The sequence below is a fragment of the Styela clava genome, chromosome 3 (genome assembly GCF_964204865.1).
Source record: "Styela clava chromosome 3, kaStyClav1.hap1.2, whole genome shotgun sequence".
Lineage (NCBI taxonomy): Eukaryota > Metazoa > Chordata > Ascidiacea > Stolidobranchia > Styelidae > Styela > Styela clava.
This window is the reverse complement of record NC_135252.1, coordinates 5,089,883-5,103,112: the sequence shown is the minus strand read 5'-3', so window position 1 is coordinate 5,103,112 and position 13,230 is coordinate 5,089,883. Positions and strand designations below refer to the sequence as shown.

At 56.4% G+C, this 13,230-nt stretch overlaps 3 non-coding genes across 3 annotated transcripts in view; all 3 read left to right on the top strand.

Annotated features, from left to right (window-relative positions):
* Positions 1-9,431: 9,431 nt before the first annotated feature.
* On the top strand, positions 9,432-11,240 carry LOC144421135 (small subunit ribosomal RNA). The gene has a single exon (XR_013474987.1). It is a non-coding gene; the product is annotated as a small subunit ribosomal RNA (ribosomal RNA).
* Positions 11,241-11,538: 298 nt separating this feature from the next.
* On the top strand, positions 11,539-11,692 carry LOC144421125 (5.8S ribosomal RNA). Its single transcript, XR_013474977.1, has one exon. It is a non-coding gene; the product is annotated as a 5.8S ribosomal RNA (ribosomal RNA).
* Positions 11,693-11,980: 288 nt separating this feature from the next.
* The window catches only part of LOC144421124 (large subunit ribosomal RNA), a 3,337-nt gene continuing 2,087 nt past the window's right edge, over positions 11,981-13,230 (top strand). Inside the window, exon 1 of the ribosomal RNA XR_013474976.1 lies at positions 11,981-13,230. This exon is cut by the window's right edge and continues 2,087 nt beyond it. This is a non-coding gene — a ribosomal RNA (large subunit ribosomal RNA).

The window sequence follows — 13,230 nt, the reverse complement described above, 5'->3', positions numbered from 1 at the left end:
GACAGTAAACTCGAATGAGCCAAGAAAGAGCGGCGTGCGGGGCCGGTCGGAGCGCACACATCTCTCGGTGGCTGGCGGGCGAGAGAGTGCTGCGTCGCCGGCATCGGCGTCGAAAGAAGCCGAGCCGAAAAAAGTTAAAGTACAAACGTGCAAGCATACTAACCTAACCCTAGGTAAGGCATGTTAGAGCGAAAGACAGTAAACTCGAATGAGCCAAGAAAGAGCGGCGTGCGGGGCCGGTCGGAGCGCACACATCTCTCGGTGGCTGGCGGGCGAGAGAGTGCTGCGTCGCCGGCATCGGCGTCGAAAGAAGCCGAGCCGAAAAAAGTTAAAGTACAAACGTGCAAGCATACTAACCTAACCCTAGGTAAGGCATGTTAGAGCGAAAGACAGTAAACTCGAATGAGCCAAGAAAGAGCGGCGTGCGGGGCCGGTCGGAGCGCACACATCTCTCGGTGGCTGGCGGGCGAGAGAGTGCTGCGTCGCCGGCATCGGCGTCGAAAGAAGCAGAGCCGAAAAAAGTTAAAGTACAAACGTGCAAGCATACTAACCTAACCCTAGGTAAGGCATGTTAGAGCGAAAGACAGTAAACTCGAATGAGCCAAGAAAGAGCGGCGTGCGGGGCCGGTCGGAGCGAACACATCTCTCGGTGGCTGGCGGGCGAGAGAGTGCTGCGTCGCCGGCATCGGCGTCGAAAGAAGCTGAGCCGAAAAAAGTTAAAGTACAAACGTGCAAGCATACTAACCTAACCCTAGGTAAGGCATGTTAGAGCGAAAGACAGTAAACTCGAATGAGCCAAGAAAGAGCGGCGTGCGGGGCCGGTCGGAGCGCACACATCTCTCGGTGGCTGGCGGGCGAGAGAGTGCTGCGTCGCCGGCATCGGCGTCGAAAGAAGCAGAGCCGAAAAAAGTTAAAGTACAAACGTGCAAGCATACTAACCTAACCCTAGGTAAGGCATGTTAGAGCGAAAGACAGTAAACTCGAATGAGCCAAGAAAGAGCGGCGTGCGGGGCCGGTCGGAGCGCACACATCTCTCGGTGGCTGGCGGGCGAGAGAGTGCTGCGTCGCCGGCATCGGCGTCGAAAGAAGCAGAGCCGAAAAAAGTTAAAGTACAAACGTGCAAGCATACTAACCTAACCCTAGGTAAGGCATGTTAGAGCGAAAGACAGTAAACTCGAATGAGCCAAGAAAGAGCGGCGTGCGGGGCCGGTCGGAGCGCACACATCTCTCGGTGGCTGGCGGGCGAGAGAGTGCTGCGTCGCCGGCATCGGCGTCGAAAGAAGCAGAGCCGAAAAAAGTTAAAGTACAAACGTGCAAGCATACTAACCTAACCCTAGGTAAGGCATGTTAGAGCGAAAGACAGTAAACTCGAATGAGCCAAGAAAGAGCGGCGTGCGGGGCCGGTCGGAGCGCACACATCTCTCGGTGGCTGGCGGGCGAGAGAGTGCTGCGTCGCCGGCATCGGCGTCGAAAGAAGCAGAGCCGAAAAAAGTTAAAGTACAAACGTGCAAGCATACTAACCTAACCCTAGGTAAGGCATGTTAGAGCGAAAGACAGTAAACTCGAATGAGCCAAGAAAGAGCGGCGTGCGAGGCCGGTCGGAGCGCACACATCTCTCGGTGGCTGGCGGGCGAGAGAGTGCTGCGTCGCCGGCATCGGCGTCGAAAGAAGCCGAGCCGAAAAAAGTTAAAGTACAAACGTGCAAGCATACTAACCTAACCCTAGGTAAGGCATGTTAGAGCGAAAGACAGTAAACTCGAATGAGCCAAGAAAGATCGGCGTGCGGGGCCGGTCGGAGCGCACACATCTCTCGGTGGCTGGCGGGCGAGAGAGTGCTGCGTCGCCGGCATCGGCGTCGAAAGAAGCAGAGCCGAAAAAAGTTAAAGTACAAACGTGCAAGCATACTAACCTAACCCTAGGTAAGGCATGTTAGAGCGAAAGACAGTAAACTCGAATGAGCCAAGAAAGAGCGGCGTGCGGGGCCGGTCGGAGCGCACACATCTCTCGGTGGCTGGCGGGCGAGAGAGTGCTGCGTCGCCGGCATCGGCGACGAAAGAAGCCGAGCCGAAAAAAGTTAAAGTACAAACGTGCAAGCATACTAACCTAACCCTAGGTAAGGCATGTTAGAGCGAAAGACAGTAAACTCGAATGAGCCAAGAAAGAGCGGCGTGCGGGGCCGGTCGGAGCGCACACATCTCTCGGTGGCTGGCGGGCGAGAGAGTGCTGCGTCGCCGGCATCGGCGTCGAAAGAAGCAGAGCCGAAAAAAGTTAAAGTACAAACGTGCAAGCATACTAACCTAACCCTAGGTAAGGCATGTTAGAGCGAAAGACAGTAAACTCGAATGAGCCAAGAAAGAGCGGCGTGCGGGGCCGGTCGGAGCGCACACATCTCTCGGTGGCTGGCGGGCGAGAGAGTGCTGCGTCGCCGGCATCGGCGTCGAAAGAAGCCGAGCCGAAAAAAGTTAAAGTACAAACGTGCAAGCATACTAACCTAACCCTAGGTAAGGCATGTTAGAGCGAAAGACAGTAAACTCGAATGAGCCAAGAAAGAGCGGCGTGCGGGGCCGGTCGGAGCGCACACATCTCTCGGTGGCTGGCGGGTGAGAGAGTGCTGCGTCGCCGGCATCGGCGTCGAAAGAAGCAGAGCCGAAAAAAGTTAAAGTACAAACGTGCAAGCATACTAACCTAACCCTAGGTAAGGCATGTTAGAGCGAAAGACAGTAAACTCGAATGAGCCAAGAAAGAGCGGCGTGCGGGGCCGGTCGGAGCGCACACATCTCTCGGTGGCTGGCGGGCGAGAGAGTGCTGCGTCGCCGGCATCGGCGTCGAAAGAAGCCGAGCCGAAAAAAGTTAAAGTACAAACGTGCAAGCATACTAACCTAACCCTAGGTAAGGCATGTTAGAGCGAAAGACAGTAAACTCGAATGAGCCAAGAAAGAGCGGCGTGCGGGGCCGGTCGGAGCGCACACATCTCTCGGTGGCTGGCGGGCGAGAGAGTGCTGCGTCGCCGGCATCGGCGTCGAAAGAAGCAGAGCCGAAAAAAGTTAAAGTACAAACGTGCAAGCATACTAACCTAACCCTAGGTAAGGCATGTTAGAGCGAAAGACAGTAAACTCGAATGAGCCAAGAAAGAGCGGCGTGCGGGGCCGGTCGGAGCGCACACATCTCTCGGTGGCTGGCGGGCGAGAGAGTGCTGCGTCGCCGGCATCGGCGTCGAAAGAAGCAGAGTCGAAAAAAGTTAAAGTACAAACGTGCAAGCATACTAACCTAACCCTAGGTAAGGCATGTTAGAGCGAAAGACAGTAAACTCGAATGAGCCAAGAAAGAGCGGCGTGCGGGGCCGGTCGGAGCGCACACATCTCTCGGTGGCTGGCGGGCGAGAGAGTGCTGCGTCGCCGGCATCGGCGTCGAAAGAAGCAGAGCCGAAAAAAGTTAAAGTACAAACGTGCAAGCATACTAACCTAACCCTAGGTAAGGCATGTTAGAGCGAAAGACAGTAAACTCGAATGAGCCAAGAAAGAGCGGCGTGCGGGGCCGGTCGGAGCGCACACATCTCTCGGTGGCTGGCGGGCGAGAGAGTGCTGCGTCGCCGGCATCGGCGTCGAAAGAAGCAGAGCCGAAAAAAGTTAAAGTACAAACGTGCAAGCATACTAACCTAACCCTAGGTAAGGCATGTTAGAGCGAAAGACAGTAAACTCGAATGAGCCAAGAAAGAGCGGCGTGCGAGGCCGGTCGGAGCGCACACATCTCTCGGTGGCTGGCGGGCGAGAGAGTGCTGCGTCGCCGGCATCTGCGTCGAAAGAAGCCGAGCCGAAAAAAGTTAAAGTACAAACGTGCAAGCATACTAACCTAACCCTAGGTAAGGCATGTTAGAGCGAAAGACAGTAAACTCGAATGAGCCAAGAAAGATCGGCGTGCGGGGCCGGTCGGAGCGCACACATCTCTCGGTGGCTGGCGGGCGAGAGAGTGCTGCGTCGCCGGCATCGGCGTCGAAAGAAGCAGAGCCGAAAAAAGTTAAAGTACAAACGTGCAAGCATACTAACCTAACCCTAGGTAAGGCATGTTAGAGCGAAAGACAGTAAACTCGAATGAGCCAAGAAAGAGCGGCGTGCGGGGCCGGTCGGAGCGCACACATCTCTCGGTGGCTGGCGGGCGAGAGAGTGCTGCGTCGCCGGCATCGGCGACGAAAGAAGCCGAGCCGAAAAAAGTTAAAGTACAAACGTGCAAGCATACTAACCTAACCCTAGGTAAGGCATGTTAGAGCGAAAGACAGTAAACTCGAATGAGCCAAGAAAGAGCGGCGTGCGGGGCCGGTCGGAGCGCACACATCTCTCGGTGGCTGGCGGGCGAGAGAGTGCTGCGTCGCCGGCATCGGCGTCGAAAGAAGCAGAGCCGAAAAAAGTTAAAGTACAAACGTGCAAGCATACTAACCTAACCCTAGGTAAGGCATGTTAGAGCGAAAGACAGTAAACTCGAATGAGCCAAGAAAGAGCGGCGTGCGGGGCCGGTCGGAGCGCACACATCTCTCGGTGGCTGGCGGGCGAGAGAGTGCTGCGTCGCCGGCATCGGCGTCGAAAGAAGCCGAGCCGAAAAAAGTTAAAGTACAAACGTGCAAGCATACTAACCTAACCCTAGGTAAGGCATGTTAGAGCGAAAGACAGTAAACTCGAATGAGCCAAGAAAGAGCGGCGTGCGGGGCCGGTCGGAGCGCACACATCTCTCGGTGGCTGGCGGGCGAGAGAGTGCTGCGTCGCCGGCATCGGCGTCGAAAGAAGCAGAGCCGAAAAAAGTTAAAGTACAAACGTGCAAGCATACTAACCTAACCCTAGGTAAGGCATGTTAGAGCGAAAGACAGTAAACTCGAATGAGCCAAGAAAGAGCGGCGTGCGGGGCCGGTCGGAGCGCACACATCTCTCGGTGGCTGGCGGGCGAGAGAGTGCTGCGTCGCCGGCATCGGCGTCGAAAGAAGCCGAGCCGAAAAAAGTTAAAGTACAAACGTGCAAGCATACTAACCTAACCCTAGGTAAGGCATGTTAGAGCGAAAGACAGTAAACTCGAATGAGCCAAGAAAGAGCGGCGTGCGGGGCCGGTCGGAGCGCACACATCTCTCGGTGGCTGGCGGGCGAGAGTGTTGCTGCGTCGCCGGCATCGGCGTCGAAAGAAGCCGAGCCAAAAAAAGTTAAAGTACAAACGTGCAAGCATACTAACCTAACCCTAGGTAAGGCATGTTAGAGCGAAAGACAGTAAACTCGAATGAGCCAAGAAAGAGCGGCGTGCGGGGCCGGTCGGAGCGCACACATCTCTCGGTGGCTGGCGGGCGAGAGAGTGCTGCGTCGCCGGCATCGGCGTCGAAAGAAGCAGAGCCGAAAAAAGTTAAAGTACAAACGTGCAAGCATACTAACCTAACCCTAGGTAAGGCATGTTAGAGCGAAAGACAGTAAACTCGAATGAGCCAAGAAAGAGCGGCGTGCGGGGCCGGTCGGAGCGCACACATCTCTCGGTGGCTGGCGGGCGAGAGAGTGCTGCGTCGCCGGCATCGGCGTCGAAAGAAGCCGAGCCGAAAAAAGTTAAAGTACAAACGTGCAAGCATACTAACCTAACCCTAGGTAAGGCATGTTAGAGCGAAAGACAGTAAACTCGAATGAGCCAAGAAAGAGCGGCGTGCGGGGCCGGTCGGAGCGCACACATCTCTCGGTGGCTGGCGGGCGAGAGAGTGCTGCGTCGCCGGCATCGGCGTCGAAAGAAGCAGAGCCGAAAAAAGTTAAAGTACAAACGTGCAAGCATACTAACCTAACCCTAGGTAAGGCATGTTAGAGCGAAAGACAGTAAACTCGAATGAGCCAAGAAAGAGCGGCGTGCGGGGCCGGTCGGAGCGCACACATCTCTCGGTGGCTGGCGGGCGAGAGAGTGCTGCGTCGCCGGCATCGGCGTCGAAAGAAGCAGAGCCGAAAAAAGTTAAAGTACAAACGTGCAAGCATACTAACCTAACCCTAGGTAAGGCATGTTAGAGCGAAAGACAGTAAACTCGAATGAGCCAAGAAAGAGCGGCGTGCGGGGCCGGTCGGAGCGCACACATCTCTCGGTGGCTGGCGGGCGAGAGAGTGCTGCGTCGCCGGCATCGGCGTCGAAAGAAGCAGAGCCGAAAAAAGTTAAAGTACAAACGTGCAAGCATACTAACCTAACCCTAGGTAAGGCATGTTAGAGCGAAAGACAGTAAACTCGAATGAGCCAAGAAAGAGCGGCGTGCGGGGCCGGTCGGAGCGCACACATCTCTCGGTGGCTGGCGGGCGAGAGAGTGCTGCGTCTCCGGCATCGGCGTCGAAAGAAGCAGAGCCGAAAAAAGTTAAAGTACAAACGTGCAAGCATACTAACCTAACCCTAGGTAAGGCATGTTAGAGCGAAAGACAGTAAACTCGAATGAGCCAAGAAAGAGCGGCGTGCGGGGCCGGTCGGAGCGCACACATCTCTCGGTGGCTGGCGGGCGAGAGAGTGCTGCGTCGCCGGCATCGGCGTCGAAAGAAGCCGAGCCGAAAAAAGTTAAAGTACAAACGTGCAAGCATACTAACCTAACCCTAGGTAAGGCATGTTAGAGCGAAAGACAGTAAACTCGAATGAGCCAAGAAAGAGCGGCGTGCGGGGCCGGTCGGAGCGCACACATCTCTCGGTGGCTGGCGGGCGAGAGAGTGCTGCGTCGCCGGCATCGGCGTCGAAAGAAGCAGAGCCGAAAAAAGTTAAAGTACAAACGTGCAAGCATACTAACCTAACCCTAGGTAAGGCATGTTAGAGCGAAAGACAGTAAACTCGAATGAGCCAAGAAAGAGCGGCGTGCGGGGCCGGTCGGAGCGCACACATCTCTCGGTGGCTGGCGGGCGAGAGAGTGCTGCGTCGCCGGCATCGGCGTCGAAAGAAGCCGAGCCGAAAAAAGTTAAAGTACAAACGTGCAAGCATACTAACCTAACCCTAGGTAAGGCATGTTAGAGCGAAAGACAGTAAACTCGAATGAGCCAAGAAAGAGCGGCGTGCGGGGCCGGTCGGAGCGCACACATCTCTCGGTGGCTGGCGGGCGAGAGAGTGCTGCGTCGCCGGCATCGGCGTCGAAAGAAGCAGAGCCGAAAAAAGTTAAAGTACAAACGTGCAAGCATACTAACCTAACCCTAGGTAAGGCATGTTAGAGCGAAAGACAGTAAACTCGAATGAGCCAAGAAAGAGCGGCGTGCGGGGCCGGTCGGAGCGCACACATCTCTCGGTGGCTGGCGGGCGAGAGAGTGCTGCGTCGCCGGCATCGGCGTCGAAAGAAGCCGAGCCGAAAAAAGTTAAAGTACAAACGTGCAAGCATACTAACCTAACCCTAGGTAAGGCATGTTAGAGCGAAAGACAGTAAACTCGAATGAGCCAAGAAAGAGCGGCGTGCGGGGCCGGTCGGAGCGCACACATCTCTCGGTGGCTGGCGGGCGAGAGAGTGCTGCGTCGCCGGCATCGGCGTCGAAAGAAGCAGAGCCGAAAAAAGTTAAAGTACAAACGTGCAAGCATACTAACCTAACCCTACGTAAGGCATGTTAGAGCGAAAGACAGTAAACTCGAATGAGCCAAGAAAGAGCGGCGTGCGGGGCCGGTCGGAGCGCACACATCTCTCGGTGGCTGGCGGGCGAGAGAGTGCTGCGTCGCCGGCATCGGCGTCGAAAGAAGCAGAGCCGAAAAAAGTTAAAGTACAAACGTGCAAGCATACTAACCTAACCCTAGGTAAGGCATGTCAGAGCGAAAGACAGTAAACTCGAATGAGCCAAGAAAGAGCGGCGTGCGGGGCCGGTCGGAGCGCACACATCTCTCGGTGGCTGGCGGGCGAGAGAGTGCTGCGTCGCCGGCATCGGCGTCGAAAGAAGCAGAGCCGAAAAAAGTTAAAGTACAAACGTGCAAGCATACTAACCTAACCCTACGTAAGGCATGTTAGAGCGAAAGACAGTAAACTCGAATGAGCCAAGAAAGAGCGGCGTGCGGGGCCGGTCGGAGCGCACACATCTCTCGGTGGCTGGCGGGCGAGAGAGTGCTGCGTCGCCGGCATCGGCGTCGAAAGAAGCAGAGCCGAAAAAAGTTAAAGTACAAACGTGCAAGCATACTAACCTAACCCTAGGTAAGGCATGTTAGAGCGAAAGACAGTAAACTCGAATGAGCCAAGAAAGAGCGGCGTGCGGGCCCGGTCGGAGCGCACACATCTCTCGGTGGCTGGCGGGCGAGAGAGTGCTGCGTCGCCGGCATCGGCGTCGAAAGAAGCAGAGCCGAAAAAAGTTAAAGTACAAACGTGCAAGCATACTAACCTAACCCTAGGTAAGGCATGTTAGAGCGAAAGACAGTAAACTCGAATGAGCCAAGAAAGAGCGGCATGCGGGGCCGGTCGGAGCGCACACATCTCTCGGTGGCTGGCGGGCGAGAGAGTGCTGCGTCGCCGGCATCGGCGTCGAAAGAAGCAGAGCCGAAAAAAGTTAAAGTACAAACGTGCAAGCATACTAACCTAACCCTACGTAAGGCATGTTAGAGCGAAAGACAGTAAACTCGAATGAGCCAAGAAAGAGCGGCGTGCGGGGCCGGTCGGAGCGCACACATCTCTCGGTGGCTGGCGGGCGAGAGAGTGCTGCGTCGCCGGCATCGGCGTCGAAAGAAGCAGAGCCGAAAAAAGTTAAAGTACAAACGTGCAAGCATACTAACCTAACCCTAGGTAAGGCATGTTAGAGCGAAAGACAGTAAACTCGAATGAGCCAAGAAAGAGCGGCGTGCGGGACCGGTCGGAGCGCACACATCTCTCGGTGGCTGGCGGGCGAGAGAGTGCTGCGTCACCGGCATCGGCGTCGAAAGAAGCCTAGCCGAAAAAAGTTAAAGTACAAACGTGCAAGCATACTAACCTAACCCTAGGTAAGGCATGTTAGAGCGAAAGACAGTAAACTCGAATGAGCCAAGAAAGAGCGGCGTGCGGGGCCGGTCGGAGCGAACACATCTCTCGGTGGCTGGCGGGCGAGAGAGTGCTGCGTCGCCGGCATCGGCGTCGAAAGAAGCAGAGCCGAAAAAAGTTAAAGTACAAACGCGATGCTAATGAGCGAGCCGTTGTCTCGACTAATATGTAGGGGGCGTTCGATCGAGCGTCTGGCTTGAGCGCTTGTCGGCCTAGCAGAACGGTCGCATTGTTATGCCCGGGTTTTAGGCACCGCTGCAGGCGGCCGGCAGAGCTCTTGTTTGTGCGAAACTGAATGGATCGAGCCCGAGAGAGGGCGAGCAAAGAAAAGACGCAAATCGCTCCGCCTGGCACTGCCGGCGAGAGCGTGGACGTCGCGGCCAGCGACTGTCGAAGCTGAGTACGGCCGCAGGCGATCGCCTCGGTCTTAAACGAATGCGACGAGCACGCGCCGGGCGGCCCAGCAAGGGCCGAGCGCAGCTGTCGCAGCTATCTGGTTGATCCTGCCAGTAGTGATATGCTTGTCTCAAAGATTAAGCCATGCAGGTGCAAGTACGAGTTCTCGTAAAGCGAAACTGCGAATGGCTCATTAAATCAGTCTTGGTTTATTTGGTCTCGTAAGCGAAGTGGATAACTGTGGTAATTCTAGAGCTAATACATGCATTAAGCGCCGACTTCGGGAGGCGCGCTTTTATCAGATCAAAACCGACCGGTTCGTCCTGTGACGTTTGATGACTCTGGATAACCACGCGGATCGTACGGTCTCTGCACCGACGACGTATCATTCAAGTGTCTGCCCTATCAACTGTCGAAGGTACGCTACGTGCCTACCTTTGTGATAACGGGTAACGGGGAATCAGGGTTCGATTCCGGAGAGGGAGCCTGAGAAACGGCTACCACATCCAAGGAAGGCAGCAGGCGCGCAAATTACCCATTCCCGACACGGGGAGGTAGTGACGAAAAATAACAATACAGGACTCTAACGAGGCCCTGTAATTGGAATGAGTACATCCTAAAACTCTTAACGAGTATCCATTGGAGGGCAAGTCTGGTGCCAGCAGCCGCGGTAATTCCAGCTCCAACAGTGTATGTTAAAGTTGTTGCGGTTGAAAAGCTCGTAGTTGGATTTTGGGCGAGCGCCGCCGGTCCGTCGCAAGGCGTGTCACTGGTTGCGTTCGCCTCACCTTCGGTTCTCCGTCGGTGCTCTTGACTGAGTGTCGGCGGTGGCCGATAAGTTTACTTTGAAAAAATTAGAGTGTTCAAAGCAGGCTGTTCGCCTGCATAGTGTTGCATGGAATAATGGAATAGGACCTCGGTTCTATTTTGTTGGTTTTCGGAGCACGAGGTAATGATTAAGAGGGACAGACGGGGGCGTCCGTACTCTGCCGTTAGAGGTGAAATTCTTGGATCGGCGGAAGACGAACTACTGCGAAAGCATTCGCCAAGAATGTTTTCTTTAATCAAGAGCGAAAGTCAGAGGTTCGAAGACGATCAGATACCGTCCTAGTTCTGACTATAAACGATGCCAACTAGCGATCGGGAGGCGTTACCATGACGACCTTTCCGGCAGCTTCCGGGAAACCAAAGTCTTTGGGTTCCGGGGGAAGTATGGTTGCAAAGCTGAAACTTAAAGGAATTGACGGAAGGGCACCACCAGGAGTGGAGCCTGCGGCTTAATTTGACTCAACACGGGGAAACTCACCCGGCCCGGACACAGGTAGGATTGACAGATTGAGAGCTCTTTCTTGATTCTGTGGGTGGTGGTGCATGGCCGTTCTTAGTTGGTGGAGCGATTTGTCTGGTTAATTCCGATAACGAACGAGACTCTGGCATGCTAAATAGTTACGCGACCTTCTCGGTCGGCGTCTAACTTCTTAGAGGGACTAGTGGCGTTTAGCCACACGAGATTGAGCAATAACAGGTCTGTGATGCCCTTAGATGTCCGGGGCCGCACGCGCGCTACACTGAGTGAAGCAGCGAGTGTCTAACCTAGGCCGAAAGGTCCGGGTAACCCGTTGAACCTCATTTGTGATTGGGATAGGGACTTGCAATTGTTTCCCTTGAACGAGGAATTCCCAGTAAGCGCAAGTCATCAACTTGCGTTGATTACGTCCCTGCCCTTTGTACACACCGCCCGTCGCTACTACCGATTGAATGGTTTAGTGAGATCCTTGGATCGGCCCCGTCGCGGCTGGCAACGGCCGCGTCGGCGTGTCGAGAAGACGATCAAACTTGATCATTTAGAGGAAGTAAAAGTCGTAACAAGGTTTCCGTAGGTGAACCTGCGGAAGGATCATTAACGAAAGTGGTGGTAGGCCCCGGCCGACCGCGCACTTAATTGTCTTTGGGTGCCGCCGAGAGGGCGGCCGTCAATCGGGGTTCCGCCCCGTGCGACACGCGTAACACGTTGGCATAGCAAGGCAGCCGAGTGCGATGGTGGCTTCTGGGCACCGCGCTCGATGTGCCGCCGGCCCAGCCCGGCGGTCGCTCGGCGCCGTTTGTTGGTGTTTTTGTGCAGTTGTTGTCGGTGGTGGTTTTGTGGTCGATCCCACAGTGTGACGTCCGCGCGCTTCGGCGCCGGGCGAAACGTCGAGGACGACTCTTAACGGTGGATCACTCGGCTCGCGAGTCGATGAAGGACGCAGCCAAGTGCGAGAAGTAATGTGAATTGCAGAACACATTGAACGTCGACCTTCTGAACGCAAATTGCGGTCTCGGGTCAATCCCGGGACCGCGTCTGCCTCAGGGTCGCGTTCGTCCTCACCCGAGGGCCGTCGCCTGGCCTCTGCGAAGACGGCCGGGCGTCGCCCCAAGTTGAAGCGGTCGCCGAGCTTTCTCGGCGCGACCGCGTGTCCCGTACACCGCCGGCCCCTTGACGTGTTCAACTACGTTCGAGGGGCGGGTCCAGGTCGGTCGGTCCGGTCACGAGATCAAGACCGACCGTGGGCCAAGGCGGCGACGGTACGCGCTCGGTCGGCGCCGGCGGCGACGACTTGCGATGCCAGCGGGCCGTGTAAGAAGCGGCCCGCTTGACACATACGACCTGAGTTCAGGCGAGAGCACCCGCTGAATTTAAGCATATTATTAAGCGGAGGAAAAGAAACCAACAGGGATTCCCTGAGTAACGGCGAGTGAACCGGGAAGAGTCCAGCGTCGAATCTGCGCGCTTTTCGAGCGCGCCGAGTTGTGACGTACGGAAGTCCCAGTGCGGCTGACGGCGAGCGCCGGTGTCCTTCTGATCGAGGCCTCGACCCACGGCGGGTGTTAGGCCCATAGGGGCGCTTGCCTTGGCCGCTTCGGGTCTTCTCGGAGTCGGGTTGTTTGGGAATGCAGCCCAAAGCGGGTGGTAAACTCCACCTAAGACTAAATACGGTCGCGAGACCGATAGCGGACAAGTACCGTGAGGGAAAGTTGAAAAGCACTTTGAAGAGAGAGTTCAAGAGTACGTGAAAACGTTGAGAGGCAAACGGGAGGGCCCGTCAGGTCGCCGGCTCGCTTTCAGTTGGGTGCGGGGGCGCGCCGTCTCGGTTCGCGGACGCTTGAGGCGCCGCTGCCGAGTCGGCTCGCGCACCGTCTCAGCGCACTAGCGACCGGCGCGTGTCACGACCGGTTTGCCGTCGGTGTAAGTCCCCGCGCGAAGGTGGCCTCCGCTCCGGCGGGGGTGTTACAGCGCGCGGGCGGTGCGGCCCGGCGGCGGATCGAGGAAAGGATGCCGCGCGCTCTCTGTGTGCGGCCGTCGCCGTTCGGCTGGCTTGTCGTTCGCCTGCACTGTACGCAGTGCCGGTGTTCGGCGGGCTGCCGCTTCGGTGGCGCGCCGTCGACGCGCTCGGGGTCCGTGGCCACGTCGGCCACCCTCCCGACCCGTCTTGAAACACGGACCAAGGAGTCTAACATGAGCGCGAGTCGTCGAGTGGTTCGAGACTCGCAGGCGAAATGAAAGTGAAGGCGGCCTTTGGCCGAACGAGGTCGGACCCGGAGCCCCGTGCGGGCGCCGGCGCACGACCGGCCGATCGCACCCGCTCTGCCGGGGCGGTCGCGCAAGAGCGTCCATGTTGGGACCCGAAAGATGGTGAACTATGCCTGGGAAGGTCGAAGCCAGAGGAAACTCTGGTGGAGGACCGTAGCGATTCTGACGTGCAAATCGATCGTCCTATTTGGGTATAGGGGCGAAAGACTAATCGAACCATCTAGTAGCTGGTTCCTTCCGAAGTTTCCCTCAGGATAGCTGGCGCTTTGTCGCAGTTTTATCTGGTAAAGCGAATGATTAGAGGCCTTGGGGACGAAACGTC